This window comes from Lasioglossum baleicum, chromosome 15, assembly GCF_051020765.1.
Source record: "Lasioglossum baleicum chromosome 15, iyLasBale1, whole genome shotgun sequence".
NCBI lineage: Eukaryota > Metazoa > Arthropoda > Insecta > Hymenoptera > Halictidae > Lasioglossum > Lasioglossum baleicum.
The window spans coordinates 5,960,367-5,974,794 of NC_134943.1; the positions used below are offsets into that span (position 1 = coordinate 5,960,367).

At 43.7% G+C, this 14,428-nt stretch overlaps 1 protein-coding gene across 2 annotated transcripts in view; it reads right to left on the reverse strand.

Annotated features, from left to right (window-relative positions):
• Positions 1-644, reverse strand: part of LOC143216143 (sodium-coupled monocarboxylate transporter 1) — a 60,155-nt gene extending 59,511 nt beyond the window's left edge. Inside the window, exon 1 of one of the 2 annotated variants that reach the window (XM_076438966.1) lies at positions 425-644. The gene's annotated coding sequence lies outside the window, so the exon portion shown is untranslated. Of the gene's footprint in view, positions 1-39; positions 400-424 lie in introns of those variants that run through there. The other variant, XM_076438964.1, reaches the window with a different exon arrangement.
• Positions 645-14,428: the final 13,784 nt, after the last annotated feature.

The following is a 14,428-nucleotide window of genomic DNA, read 5'->3' on the forward strand; positions in this document are numbered from 1 at the left end:
CAAGCATTAAGTTTACTGTTAAACTGTACTAATACATACAAAGATGTTCTTTCAGCTGGCTCGCAATTCCGCAAGTCGGCGGAACGCTCGACCGGCACCGAACTTGACATTCAAACTCCCACAGCGTGTCCACGGAGTCACGCGAAAGTATCGTGGTCTCTCGTTTCATTTATCAACACCGGTCACATTTTCACGCGGCTCTTTCATAAATCATTCGGGACCGAGGTACAGCTGGCATTCGGCTCGGGCTGTTTGCTATAATATTTCTTACATCATACACGTTGCATCCGAAACGAGCGGAGCAACGCGCTGTCTACGATTGACAATGGTTGCACAACACGGACGAAAGCTTCGTAGTAGTATGCTACATAAGCTAGTAGTCATCGATCGAATCGCGGTTAGCGAAGCAGAGAAGATTACGTACCGGTTTGGATCGAAGGATGATCGCGGGAACAATAGATCGCGAGAGTGAGAGAAGCGGGGTGAGGATCGACGACAGAGAAGGTGTCTCGATCAATAAACACACTGGGGGTACGTCGCGTCGGTTCGATAAACAGACGGATCGTGCCGAAGCCGCGCGATCGAGCTCGATCCAAGCGGATCAGAAGACGTGCGCCGTGGTCAGTCGACGACGTAATACTGGGAAGCCGGGAGAGTTCGGGCTGGTATATTTAAAAAGGCAGAAACGTAGCCGCGACCGTGTTCCCCTGACAGACTGGCACCGTGCAATACCACTGGCAACGTCTGCGGCGAGCACATGCTGCCGGCGTGCGTTGTCTCTATTACCATTCGGTATAAATAAAGGCACCAGGTAGCACCAGCCGCGGGACGTTCATCATCGAGAGCTCCGGGTGCCGAAACGAATTTGTTAGACCGTTACTAAATTGACGCTTCGAGCCAAACATTATCAAATTGTCTTAGGAAACTGATACGAAAGAAGATAGTCGCAGACATTTATTTTATGGAGCAATCTATTCAAATTTGAACTCTATATACATATAGTAATTCTAGCAGGCGCAGAGCATCAAGAGTTTATTAAATTTATTCTTCGATAGCTGAATCATTTACCGAGTCGTTTGTTGTTAGAGTGGTGAATAAGATAGGTATTTTTAGCGCCTTGTTGGCAGAGGCAAACTGCAAGTTTGTTAAAGGCTTCGTTATTCTTCCAAAGAGATAACAGTGTTACATGTAAAATGTCTGGATACGTTTCAAAGTAATTTATGAAGCGATGGCTGACTAAAAAATTGATTCTCTGAATTGTGTTGTTGTGCGCCTATAGCAAATGTTTAATTATACGATTTCATGATGGTTCATTATAAAAAATCGAGGAAATCGAAAGTTTGGTATCAACTAAAATTCCGCGAAGCCCTCGATAATTCGCAGAAATGTTTAGTCACACTGACGTAATTCTCAAAATCATTGTATTCACACAAACATCCTCCGTTTAATGATAATCGCCTGATTGAGAGATCATGGGTCACGCAACGTATAGCGCACGGTGAATCGCGGTTAGGCTGAAACCGAACACCGGTAACCGATCCACCAGTCTCAGCTATCAGCGATGTTTAGCGTGACAAGTGATTTTTGCGTAACGATCGCGTGATCCCGCGGGGGAATAAGGGGTAAAACGAGGTCCATCTGCAACGATGCAAATCGTTCTGTCTACTCTCCACACGACAACCATAAAGAATAATTTTTATAATTTTTAGCGAACATGATACACGTGAAGAACAAAAAGAAAGGATTTATTTATATACCATTGTATGTACTTTGAATGTTCAGTCAGTTAGAACACGTGACGTCCAGTTCCGGGTTCAGTAACATATTTCGAAGCAGAAATTCTCTATTTTATTCGGAGCGCTCCGCATTAAACGCAATTTGCCGATGCTAACTTTCGCCTAATGTTTCCACTGTGTCAACGAAACTCGAAATTGCAGCGACAGCCTCTGCTCGAAACGACAACCATGCATGCATTTTGCTTCTCAATGAATTTGTCCACACGTCCGTTCGCTCGTTCATTCATTGTGCATCTGATATGGTTATCCTACTTGTTTTGAAAATGTCTTTGGTAATCTATATAATAAGAAGAGGAAGCTCTTCGTACAACCACGAAAAAAATTTTTTAAGAAAAGAAACCTGTCGTCAAGTTTGCCTTCACCGTTGGCAATATGAATTAACAAAGTGAGCCTGTATTATCTTAAGAACCCTAAAATTGATCTTCAAGCTCACTTATCTAAACGTCCATTCCTCTTATCAAAGGAGATCTAATAAAAGCGCTGGGAATGACTGGCGAGCCCTCTATTATCTGAACAGCCTTGTCCCCAGACAAGTTCAGATAAGAAAGGTTCTCCTGTAATTATTTATTGGGATTTTCTCCCCCATTTGTCAAGCAACATTTACCCCGAAAGTTCCGAAACCCTTTCCAGTTTAATGAGTCCGTAGAATCAGTCATGGTGATGGATTTTAGGGTCGTGCGGCCATTAGACCGGCTCGTTTCTAACGGTAAGACGAATTGCCACGGGGCTTGGCTCCTTTATTCGAAGAAATCAGGTTGATCCGAACGCCGCGCCGGTTGATCGCGTTCTGCTTGCTTCGAAGCGTGACGACGACGATGCCAGAAGCGTCGCGAATACACGCGCGTCTTCGCGATATTCTCGCTTACGTAATCGCGTGAACTCCCGGCTGAGCCTCTCGATACATCTGTAGATGAAGTGATTCACCTCTAGAGAACCCGATAAAGTCCTCCTCTCCACGCCAAAGCCGCCTCGTAAACAAACGCGGCGTCATAACCCCGTGACGATTTCCTCTCGTGGTTTCCCGACCATGTTCCACTTCCTCGTGCACCACGGGTCTCGTTGTTCTTGCACTGTTTGCTGTCCGTGGATCGCTGAACTGCGGACCTGCTGCGAGTAATCTTCTTTTTCAGACACGTTAGGAAAATTAATGTAAAGACCTGGCAATTCTGCGAATCTTTTTCGACGAAATTAATAAAGTACAAACATGACGTTGCGAAGTGGCAGCAACGTGACTTCTCTCGAGGAACTGTACGCCGCGGAGACATAAAAGTTGACAAGGCCCTCCATCTCTAGGGCTTAGAAATCCTTCAGGATCCCGTGGAAATATTTAGAGCGATCAATTCCTGGCTGGCCAATCCCGTCGTCCTTGATTCCACGTGTGGCGTTAAAGGCTTGATTTACAATAGCCGGGTGCAGTCGCCGACCGATCGTAGTCCGTTACTCACCGCCGCGGAACGTGACCGGCAAGTGAATCGCATCTGCTAAATAATATTTGATCAAACCCGGCGACGTAAATCCTCCAACTTCCTTGAACCATCCGAAACCGTTTTCTCTATCTCCGTAGCGCCCCCTGTGCCTGGAGCCGTTGTAAATCAGTGCGTCTTCGTGTTTGCCTTTTCCTTACTTTCTGTTTTTTCAAACGATTTCTGGAAATTCGCAGGGCAAACAAACCGAGAGACCAGGGCACCGCGATAACACGGTCGTTTGACGTCAAGCTTGTCACGCGCCTGTGTACCTCCTGTTACGATGGATTACGTCCGAAGAGACGCCTCAGCGTCGCGACGTCTCCCATAATCAAACAGCGAGGGAGCACGGTGCGACAGGCATCGTCACCTACAGGTGCGCCGGCTTCCAGGACGATGAGTTATACGCCGAGCATACGCGGTGTCGCGAAATTCGGTAAACCGAGCAGTATAATCTGGACTTATATCCCACGAATGCCTGGCAGCCTCTTCGAGCTAGGAGCCGCGCCGATCCGAGGATTAAATTCTCGTGTCATACGTGCGTGCGTGACGCAATTATTTCCGCGGTTTTGGTAATTCGTTTTTGTCCTACAAGGTCCGGGAGGATTGCAGAGAAATTGATAGTAGACTATGGATATGCATGAGAGTATTCATTTTTATGCACCGTTTCATTTATTAGACTGGATCTGTTAGAAATTTATTCTTCTGTAGATGCTCTGAGAGTATCCAAGTGTATTTATGTAGATTTCATTTTCCAATATAAACGTCAGAACAATTACATCTTACTTAATAACATATCCAGCATCATTTGCAATGACACCTGCCATTTATCAAGTGTTTCAAGCCTGCTGCATCATTATTGCCACGACAAATCTACATATCACACTATGTACTGCAATGTATTCTCAGAAACAGAAATAATTTATGAGTTTAACTAACAATTTGCTAACAAGCTTCCGACAAGCACAATTTCGTAGAACCACGTTCATCATCCCGTATAATCATATCACTAGTTCGTGATTATATCAAGAGGGAGAATAACCAGCAAGCGGTAATTTATCAAACACTCAAGGAACTACGTTCAGTAGAATGTGATTCAAAATTGCGGATAGAAACGTTCTAATCATAGTAGGCGTGAAGAAAATAATATAGCAAGGGGTTAAACAGCCCTCGCGCGAGGGCGAGTATTTCCCTGAGAAATTCCCTCGTCGTTCACGAGAGGAGACACTTTCGTCGGCGAATCCGTGTGCACCGGGACAGGAACTTGCCTCGCGTTTACATTTGCATTTAATTCAAACATATGCACTCGTGTATGCCGTTGAACTTGAGTGTTTCGCGCCGCGTATCTCCAATTGTCGCCATTTTCGATCCACCCCCGTCTTCTCTGCCACCCACGCCCTCGGTTGTTTCCATCACAAAGCAAAGATTAGTTCCTGGCACACATTCCGCGCGCATATCAGGGCAAGGTTCAAGCGGAATTGTATCCACCCGCGCTGAATGTTGGCGCCGGCACGTGTTACTCTCGTGCCAGAGACAGCTACCTGCTTCATGAATTTTGAATTGATCTGAAAGAAAAGTGATTTTTACAAATTTTTTTTGTGGATATCAGTGGAGTTTCTTTGTAAACGAGAGCTTTGCTCAGAAGTACATGTACAGTGTTCCCGCGATTGATGTGACTTTCGGGTATGCGGATGATGTGACTTTTCTATCCGCACTACTAGGGGGTTACCTCTTGGGTGGTCAATTGCGCTACATAGAAATTAAGGTATTGGGGTGTTTAAATTGGGGTTTTATGATACTTGATGTATCATATGATATGAATAGCATTAGTACAATACAACAATTTCCCGCTTAGCACCGCTGTTTACCCAGGATCGTCGTTTACACTTGGAAAAGTTTTTAAGATATCTATGTTCGGCACACACACGTAAAAAAACGTAGTACCATTTCGTTTCCTGAGACTCGATACTTCCGAGGTTCTCACAACAATCGCGGGAACATTGTATATGCGAAATTCATTAAAATCTTCGAGTCACTTGCAGATTGTTCGCTGGTTCCAGGAGCGAAGCATATCCTCCTGACGCAGACGTCCCGGGAGCAACTATAATCCTCTTTCCGCGCGTGCATACGTTACGAGCCGGAAATTACAGTGTAATCCCATTTTTGCGCGCGTTACGTGTTAATCTTTACCAGGCACTGGGGACCCGTTTGCAATAAAGTATCCCCGTTCCTATTGGAATTCTCACCCGTATTCCGCGCGTGTCGTAAATCAGCCCCGCGGACACTCTGGATTGCTCGTTTGCCCGCGGCCCGGCCATTCGTCGTTTGCTTTGAAAAAGTCGCGCGCGTTTCTCTTTTTTTTGGCCACCTTTACCCCACAATGATTGAAGGCCGGCAACTGACGAAATTGACCTTCGGATTCGGGACGCATCCAGAAGGCTCCCTCTACGACAATATTCCGATTTTCCCCACACCTCATTCGTGTTGTCATCTTTTGTGGTGGGCGTGGCTGTGGCCATTTATGTGTTTGCTTTGATAACGACCGTGTCGCATCATTCTGGTATGTGAAGGAGAAGGTAGCCATTTTTAAATGGGTTCTACATTGTGACAGTTACAAGAAACTGGCAACTTTGAGAATTTTTTTTAGAATAAACGGACGCACATATCAATTTGAAACTTTCTGATGTGTAAACTTTAGACTAGTGAGACCAGATGAGTCTCGAAGGAATGTCGGATAGAGACGGATGAAAAAGACGAAGAAAGGTGGAGTGATAGAATCGAAAGTAAATTGTAACAAAAACTATGTAGATACGGTTACTCGAATTAATATTCGGACGCTCTAAAAAAGACCATAATTTTTTAAATATTGTACTATACGATTTGACCTTTTTTGGGAAGCTAGAACAATTAGTTTATTACAGGATGTGAAAAAAATTTTTTTCAAAAATTGCAATTGATCGAAATTGTAGAAAAAATACTGAAAGTTGCATTTTACAACTTTTTTTATGTGAGCCTATATTGAAAATTTTAAAAACTACGTTTATTTTGTTTTTGAAATCCCCCTCCCCGCCATCATAGTCCCGAAAAAAATTACACCATATGATTGTTCATACCGAACAATTTATGTAAATAAATTTTTTTTGTAACTTCAGTGCGTCACAAGATATTTCCGTTATTAGATAAATAAAACACCCTGTATATTACCATCAAAGAATAGTAGTTTGAAAAGAGAGAGAGGTTCTAATTCTTGATAACAACGGTGGTTATTTCTTTAGTTACAAAGCACTTTCGGTATTGATACTCAACCTTCTACTTTCAGGAGCTTCTTTGAAGTTCAGGTCTACGATTTCCGAGGAAATCTGCTTCGATTCCAATGGAGTTTCGATCAATCTCTGCGTTTGCTAGTGTCGCTTCTTCCACCGTAGATTAACGAGTCCTTTGAACAAATCATTTCAACCTACTGCCTTTGAAGCTGCATGACGTGAGACCTTTCAGTCAGCCATTTTAACGAGTCCCATCTCTCCTGTAAATTGGCACACGTTCTTCGTAACTTCAGACAATTAGGTCATGCAGAATAGTATTTAAGAAACAAATGAACATGTCAAGATAACATGCCTTTAATAATAATCATTGAAGCGAGCTAGTAAAGCGAGATTAGCACCGATGCACAGTGGTCCCAAAGCCCGAAAACGTGGACAAAAACCTCAAGACGTTCCTGGATTAAATTGAAAATTTGTGATGCAATGTTTTCAAGGTCGCTGATTACGAATATGAACTCAGAATTTAGAAAAACAAGATGGCCGATCCAATATGGCGGACGGGAATTTGAAAAAATGATTCGATTTCTATAACGAGCTAATAAAAACGTGGTAAAAATTGTTGTTATCGATGTTATCAAGAGATCTCTGATTACGAATTTGAATTGAAAAATTTGATGGAACAGTAAGGTTGATTCAAATATGGCAATATTTGCAATGGAGGTATGAGGCATTGGTAAATAAAACTTTAATACACCTATCATTAAATTGCGTTTATTGAATCAGTCTAGCAATGAAATCAGTTAAAGAGAAATTTCAATTTTCGTCACTGTCCTCATCAACTTCTTTTGCGACAGTTTTCTTATGCCAGATAAAAGTCGAGTCATACTTTCAAATACCCGTCCGCCATTTTGGATCGGACATTTTGTTTTTCGAAATTCTAAGTTCAGAATCGTAATCAGCGACCTTGAAAGCATTACATCACAAATTCTCAATCTAATCCAGGAACGTGAATGTTTTCAATTACCCTTTCAAAGCTCACAGAATACCTGCTCTACAATACAAAAAATAGTGGTACAAACAAATCTGCAATTGATTTTTATTTCATTTACAAGACAATAGTATGAAATAGGTGGTCAAACAAGTTTTAGCGCGTGATTTTGCATACTGTGCACTTAAAATTCGCACTGAGGCTTGGAAGAGTATGAAAGCACTGTCTAATGAAACCGAACAGGTAATAAAATGCGACATTCTTGCCGTTTACCCCCAAGTAGAAACACTCTTAAAATAACCAACCCCATAATTAAAACTTACCTAGCTGAAATTTAATTTTTCAGGTTTTGGCCACGTTTTCGGGCTTTGGGACCACTGTGCGATGGAGCGAGGCACAGACTATCGGCATTTCCTCCGTAGTTCCATCCGGTTTTACGAAAGTTCTGTGGCGGCGTATTATCTCGTCAATCTCGGGGTTAATAGTTATCAAGAAATGATGTATCTCGCGAATCCGGGAGGGTCTCAACTATTAATAGGATTATTGTCAACGAATAAATTCGTTCGAGACTCAGCAGATCCGCGTCAAGAGGGTCGAAGCAGTACAATTATTACAGAGTATTCCGGATTAGCGAATAGTCCATGTTGAGAGCTAGTTTGACGAACTATCGGAGGTGTCCGGAAACTCTCCGACTACAAAGCAGCGACCGAACTCGTAGCTGTCCGCGTTTGCCGATCCGCGAGAGAGGCCTCGGTTTTGCGAATTAATTCGCGACTGATTGGGTCAAGGATCGCTGAACGCGTATAAACGTCGCGATCCCTCGAAACTCGAAACGAGAATACCGGGCTCGGGGAAAAGCGGGGGAGAAAAAAATGTGGAAGAATAATGGTTAAGAGAAGCCGGGGCAAGAAATACTAAAGAACCTCGAGCGAACCGACGAAACTGGGACGGTGAGATAATCTTGAGGAACTAAATATAAGACCTGAAGACGAGATCCTGGGCAAAGAAAAGAATTGAAGCTGTAATGAACGACCATGCACAACTGCTGAAGAATGGTCAACAGTTTCCCCGCAGACGACAACGACAACGACGACGACTGGTGCTGGTTCAATGAAAAAGTCCCGAAGGGATTATCATTCTTTGTGCGGCACAATAAACTAGAATTATGTTCGGTAATCGACGTTATTGCGGAACGATGGCTGCAATAGCTTTTTATTAATTGGCAAGAAAAGAATTGGGATTTTAAATATATTCACGAGGAAAATATCTTCATTCGTGTATGAAATTTTTTAGTTTGGATAGTATCGAGCAAGGATGGAACACGCTGAAGGGTGCAGTTCGAGCAAAACATTAGGAGCAAAAGGATGGGATGTCATCGAGGAAGATACACGGGGACGGAAGCATGTAGAATGAAACATATGGAGAAAAGGGTGTTCTTCTTCTCCACCGGAACGTGGCTAGGAAGGGATTCGTAGGGTTGTAAATTATGTCCGTAACAGACCCCACTCGATACATTTACCAGGACGCTATAAGATGGTCCCTTAAGTCTCCGTGTTACCAATTATGATATAATATCAGCTATAGGGAACGCCCATGTCCCGGGAGATTTATCTGCTTCCTGAAGAAAAAGGAACAGATGCGACCGTGTTCTATGATAACGCGGAAATGGGGGAAAGGATCGCGATGGCTTCGGCTGACACGCCTCTTATGGCTCTTATGGTTGCTACCCTCAGCCAGGATAATGCCAAGATCGTGCTCCGGCTATCGAAGCATCAGATCAATACAATATAAATTCGGCATTTAATGTAAATATTAATATATCGCGATTTATAACCACAAAGTACTTGAACTCTGAGAAATTATTTCTCTGCGAACATTTGCAAAATGTTTTATCGTAGTTGATAGAAGCGGACGTAGTTTTATTTGAATTACAATTTCTTTATACAGGCGCAAGGAATTGCGACCTATCAGCCCGAGGCATCGGTAGCTTCATTAAAATATGCAATAAGCAAAGTTACACATTGTAGCCCCTGTTTTCCCCATGGTTTAGCCACGTCTCGTAAACATGGCGCCGCACCGTTCGCATTTTACAGGAAATTGGAAACAGCGCGCACGGTTACATTCCGTCCACGAAATATAAGACAGTAAATTACTCGGTTAGCGTAATTGTGCTGGTGAGACGACCGGCGACGATATAATGAGGCCGATAATTGAAATTTTCGAGTTCCCGTAAAATCGAAAGACCCGGGATAATGAGACGGAACATTGGCAAATTTTTTTTGACACTGCGAACGTTCACGAATTGTTAATTCGGAAACCGGGTGGAAATATCTGTGAAATAAATTCTCTATTTTTCTCGAGGAATTCTCGATTAATTGTCAAGAATAAAATCAACGCACCGAAGAGAAGAATTATAACTTCATCTATCTATTTGTATTATTTATTTTGGGTAGAAAAAGATATCACACTGAAGAGAAAAATAAGAAGAGTCTATGGCCAATTCGCGAGAAGGAAGGTGCCTAAATCGCACCTACGATTCTGTTGCTTTGCGGTGTTGGACGAATGGGCACCGATGCCGGTTGCCGCGAAGAAGATATACACTCGTCCGAAATAATGCACCATAAATTCGAGGGGGAGTTTAATGTACCATTACCTGACGATAGGAGGGGGCTTGCGATAAATCAGCTTTTCGTCCGAGCGTGCTCGCGAAAGGATGAAACTGGGTCGGCTCGCGTTCCGTCATCGTTAACGCCGTCGTTCACTTCCGTCGAGCCCTCGGCGATCGTTGGCCGATCGAGGATACATCTTCCTCGCCGTAAGAAACGATAAATCTTCCGGCAAACTATATATCCTCGTTCGATGTAATATTTAAGACTGACGGGAGATTTCGTTCCGCGCTTTTTGTTCCCCATTTTAGCTGGACAACTTCAAAAGAATTACCGCTCTCTCCGAGATGTTACTTGTCCGCCACAGAGACTCCGGAAGCCATTACCAGGCTTGAATCCTGGAATCATCCCTTGGAATGCACGGACCTTGCGATTTGAATTTAAATTTCTCGCCCCCGTAAATTTTCCAAGATACCCCGGACGGGCTCATTCCCGAAACGCGAGTCAGCGCCGCGTGAAACGGAACGGAACGGTCACACAGCGGGCACGGATCATAGTTATAGCAACAAATTATTACACAAGCGACCGTGGTGTGGGATATAAGTGGTCTCGAAGGATCAACGACAGCCTCCGGGACTCTTGAATCCTGAATGCGCTCGTTCTCGAAACTTGTGTCCTGCGAACTTCTAACGAAACCTGATGGCCGGGTCGATTCTGATACACGAGAACGTCGAGAACTTGAAATCTGTCTACCGGGAGGAATTTGTTAGAGGCTACCCTGCACAGTACACGAGTACCTACCTGCGCACGAACAAGATTTAATAGTAGCTACAATGACTCATATTTTAAATAATTCATCTTGCATCGGAGTGATTGTTTATCGCATTCGGATAGCTAGGCTATCGGTCGAAGGCTCGACGAAACTCGAATGAAATCCGCGATCGAATCGTTCACGTTCGCAACAGCGAGACGGATCGTCGACGCTCGTCGATATCCTCTCTCGAAGAGATTGAATTGCTAATTCGACCAATTATTCTCCCCGGTTGTTGGTCATGTAAAATTGAAACAGTCCACACGAGCTCGCCCGATGAATTTACTCGTCGATTGGAAACGAATCGATCCCGACGCACCCGTAGAAAGAATCGAAAACATATGAATTGCACGGGGCCACTTTGCTGCAATCAGTTCCCAGATTCGCTTACACCGACGCTGATTCATTCACGAAATAACAGGGAAAGAGGAAAATTGGATACGATGATCACGTGTGCTTGCCTGCTCGCTTGTTACAGAGTTTTATAAGTCGAGAAGATCCTGACAATCCTTACAGGCAAATCTCTCCCCTGCTATGCGATTTTATCAACAACTTTCGCCTCATTACTTCTGTGGTTGCAAGGAAAAACGCCGCATATCACAATTTCAAAAATTAGAGTTTATACATTAATTGAGCTCTATAGTATAGGATTTATGTATTTACCAGAAAAGTCATGAAAATAAATTCGAAAGGCTGAAAAAATAATTCAATTTAACCGATGTCCTATATAAAAGCATTAGTGATGAAAACTTTAAACGGCAATATCTCGAAAGTGAAATTATGTGACATGCGGCGTTCTTCCTGACAACCACAGACTTATCAGCGGCAACAAAACAACCGAACTTCACCCTTGCTCGTTAACGTGTAACTCTATTTACTTTCTGAAGCCGTAAATTATAGAAGACACACTAGAAGGATTTAGTGGTAGTCGTCGTAATAGTCTGGAAGTTTTTCTCGCGCGGTTCTTCCCCCAGCTTGACAGTTAGTGACTGTATCTCTCGACAGCTTGAAGTCAACACTTTGTAGCGATATTCAAGAATTAAATTTACGACTGTGGATTCGGGGAGCCTGGTCTCGGAACACCGTAAAGGGGAAGCAGGAATCAATGGGTCAGCGAAGGAACGAAGAAGGGAACAAATCAGACAAATAGCCTTTCTGCGACTTTCGAACAGAGCCTCCATAAAATGTTTACTGCGTGGCGCAGCCTCTGCGGCGTGGATTTTTTCGCATCATCGGGCGTTTTACGAGATTTTTACGGTTTTTCGCGTGGCCGTTTCGCATCGTTCGCGTAATGAAAAAGTGCGGAGGCTGTCTTCGGATCTTCCTCGTCCACTTGAGATTCAAAGCCTCTGCGAACGCGCGCAGTCAACGCTTTCGGACGGGAGCAGCCTTGTTAATAATGGGAACGGTGTTGGCTAATTATTCGTAGAAGTTTATCCATCGATCATGCTCCCTCGCGTGTCAGACGAGCCGAATTTAGAAGTAACTGCGTGTTGTCGTTCGTTTCGTTTTTGTCCTTCGACAACACGGAAGTTCTAAAACTCCCGGGGAGGTCTCTCTTACCGGTTCCGAAACACATCGGCCCGTTACGCGAAAGCTGCTCGAACTTTATGCGAAATTAAAATCGAGCGGAAACAGCGTCGCTGTCGCGAAAGTTCTCCGATTGTTTTAGTTATGGCCGTGTATCGTCACTTCCTGACCGGCGGAGTGTCGTTGCAGTAAAACTCCATCTATCCGAGCTAATTTTGTCACGGCACCCGATTTCCCCAACATCCTGAGCTCCCATTACCCGGAAGTTTACCGTGTGTACGCGCGGAACTCTGCGAAAACATTTGCGAGTTCAAGCACCTTACATCTGAACAACATGTGAATGGAAATAGACATTGTACAAATTTTTAAACAGGTTGGACTGTATACACCAAAATGGTACAGTTCACAGAATCCTTGATAAAAAGGAGGAGCGACAAAATTTAGCATTTATTCTTCAATTTATTTTGTGCCATTTTTAACGTTCACTTAGTATGTTGTGTACTTGATAACACATGCGTTATTTAATTCACAATTTCATTCATCCTCCTTTACTGTACACGCACGTTATAAAAGTACATACAGTATAATGCGTAAACATGTTGTTCATATTAATATTCCTCCTATTTCTCGTGGACCCTTCTCTTGTTTTAGGTGCGATATATCCTTGTAAAGTGTTCTAATGATAATGTAAGGTCATTGGTGAAGTGGATTAGGTTCTAGTCTACCAAGCCGTCGACGCGGGTTCGAATCCCCATGGGAATTAGCTCAACTGCGCTGTTATTTTCTGTAGAATGAAAATATGATAGCGCCCATCCATATCCATCCAGATAATCTATATAGTTAATGAACAATTTGCCTACGTCGTAAATGATTTGGATGAAAAAAGTGGAATAATAGAGTGACACAAAAATGTTCAAAAAATGAATGAAGTCACGCCAATTAAAATTAATCGATCTAAAAACAACAACCATCACACCATCTCTAATGAAATTAATTAGTTAATTTCTCATAAGAATTCAGAATAGAATATTCTCTGAAAGATCTGAAGGTAATCTTGGATAGGAGCGTGAATGAGAGAGAGAGAGAGAGAGAGAGAGAGAGAGAGAGAGAGAGAGAGAGAGAGAGAGAGAGAGAGAGAGAGAGAGAGAGAGAGAGAGAATCACAAGAGAACGAGAGGGAAGCCAACGTTATCAATTTGTCAAAAAGGGTGCCCCCCAAATTTCTTGAATAAGAGAGGATCAACCATATCCCACACCATCAGCGAGACGAGGAAGTGAAGATTACGCAAATGGTACAATCCAGAAAGCCAACAATTGTCATCCGATTCACCATAAAATTCCGTCGGGCTGCGACTGAAAGGGAGAGGCGACAATGGGGGGCGAGTTGAACGCGACACGAAAGTGTAAACAGGTGTAAAGTGACAGTATGTGGATGGTGTGGAAAGCGCCGATACCAAACATCCATTGACAACCTATGCGCAAACAACAAACAAGCCAGTAGTCCAGGCCCAATTGCAAGCCCTTGTGCCCCCTCGCGCGTACAGCAAAGATATTTCACGGCGACAGGATCCCCCTGCATCGGCGATACGATGCACCAGGGGGAATCGGATCGAAATGCAAACGCCGCTTAAATATCATGCGATACTCTGTGGGACCTTTTGGCGTCTAATGACGCACGACGCCTATCGACCCGATCCTCCCGCGCGTACGTCATAAATCCTGGTGCACCGCGTGTGCCCCCATGCAATGCGCGGCCGTACGTCTCAGGCAAACGCGAGACTATTCTCACGGGGGGAATAACTATAATCGAAGTAATTTATTCCCCCACCCTAACGCACCGGAGCGCCGGCAGCGTTTAATGTCGCGTCGAATCAATGGTCGCGATTATATTACACTGTAACGGCGTTATACACGGATGTACTCGCGAGGCGCGTCTGCCAACACGTTCCTATCAGCGCGCGATCATAATGATTCG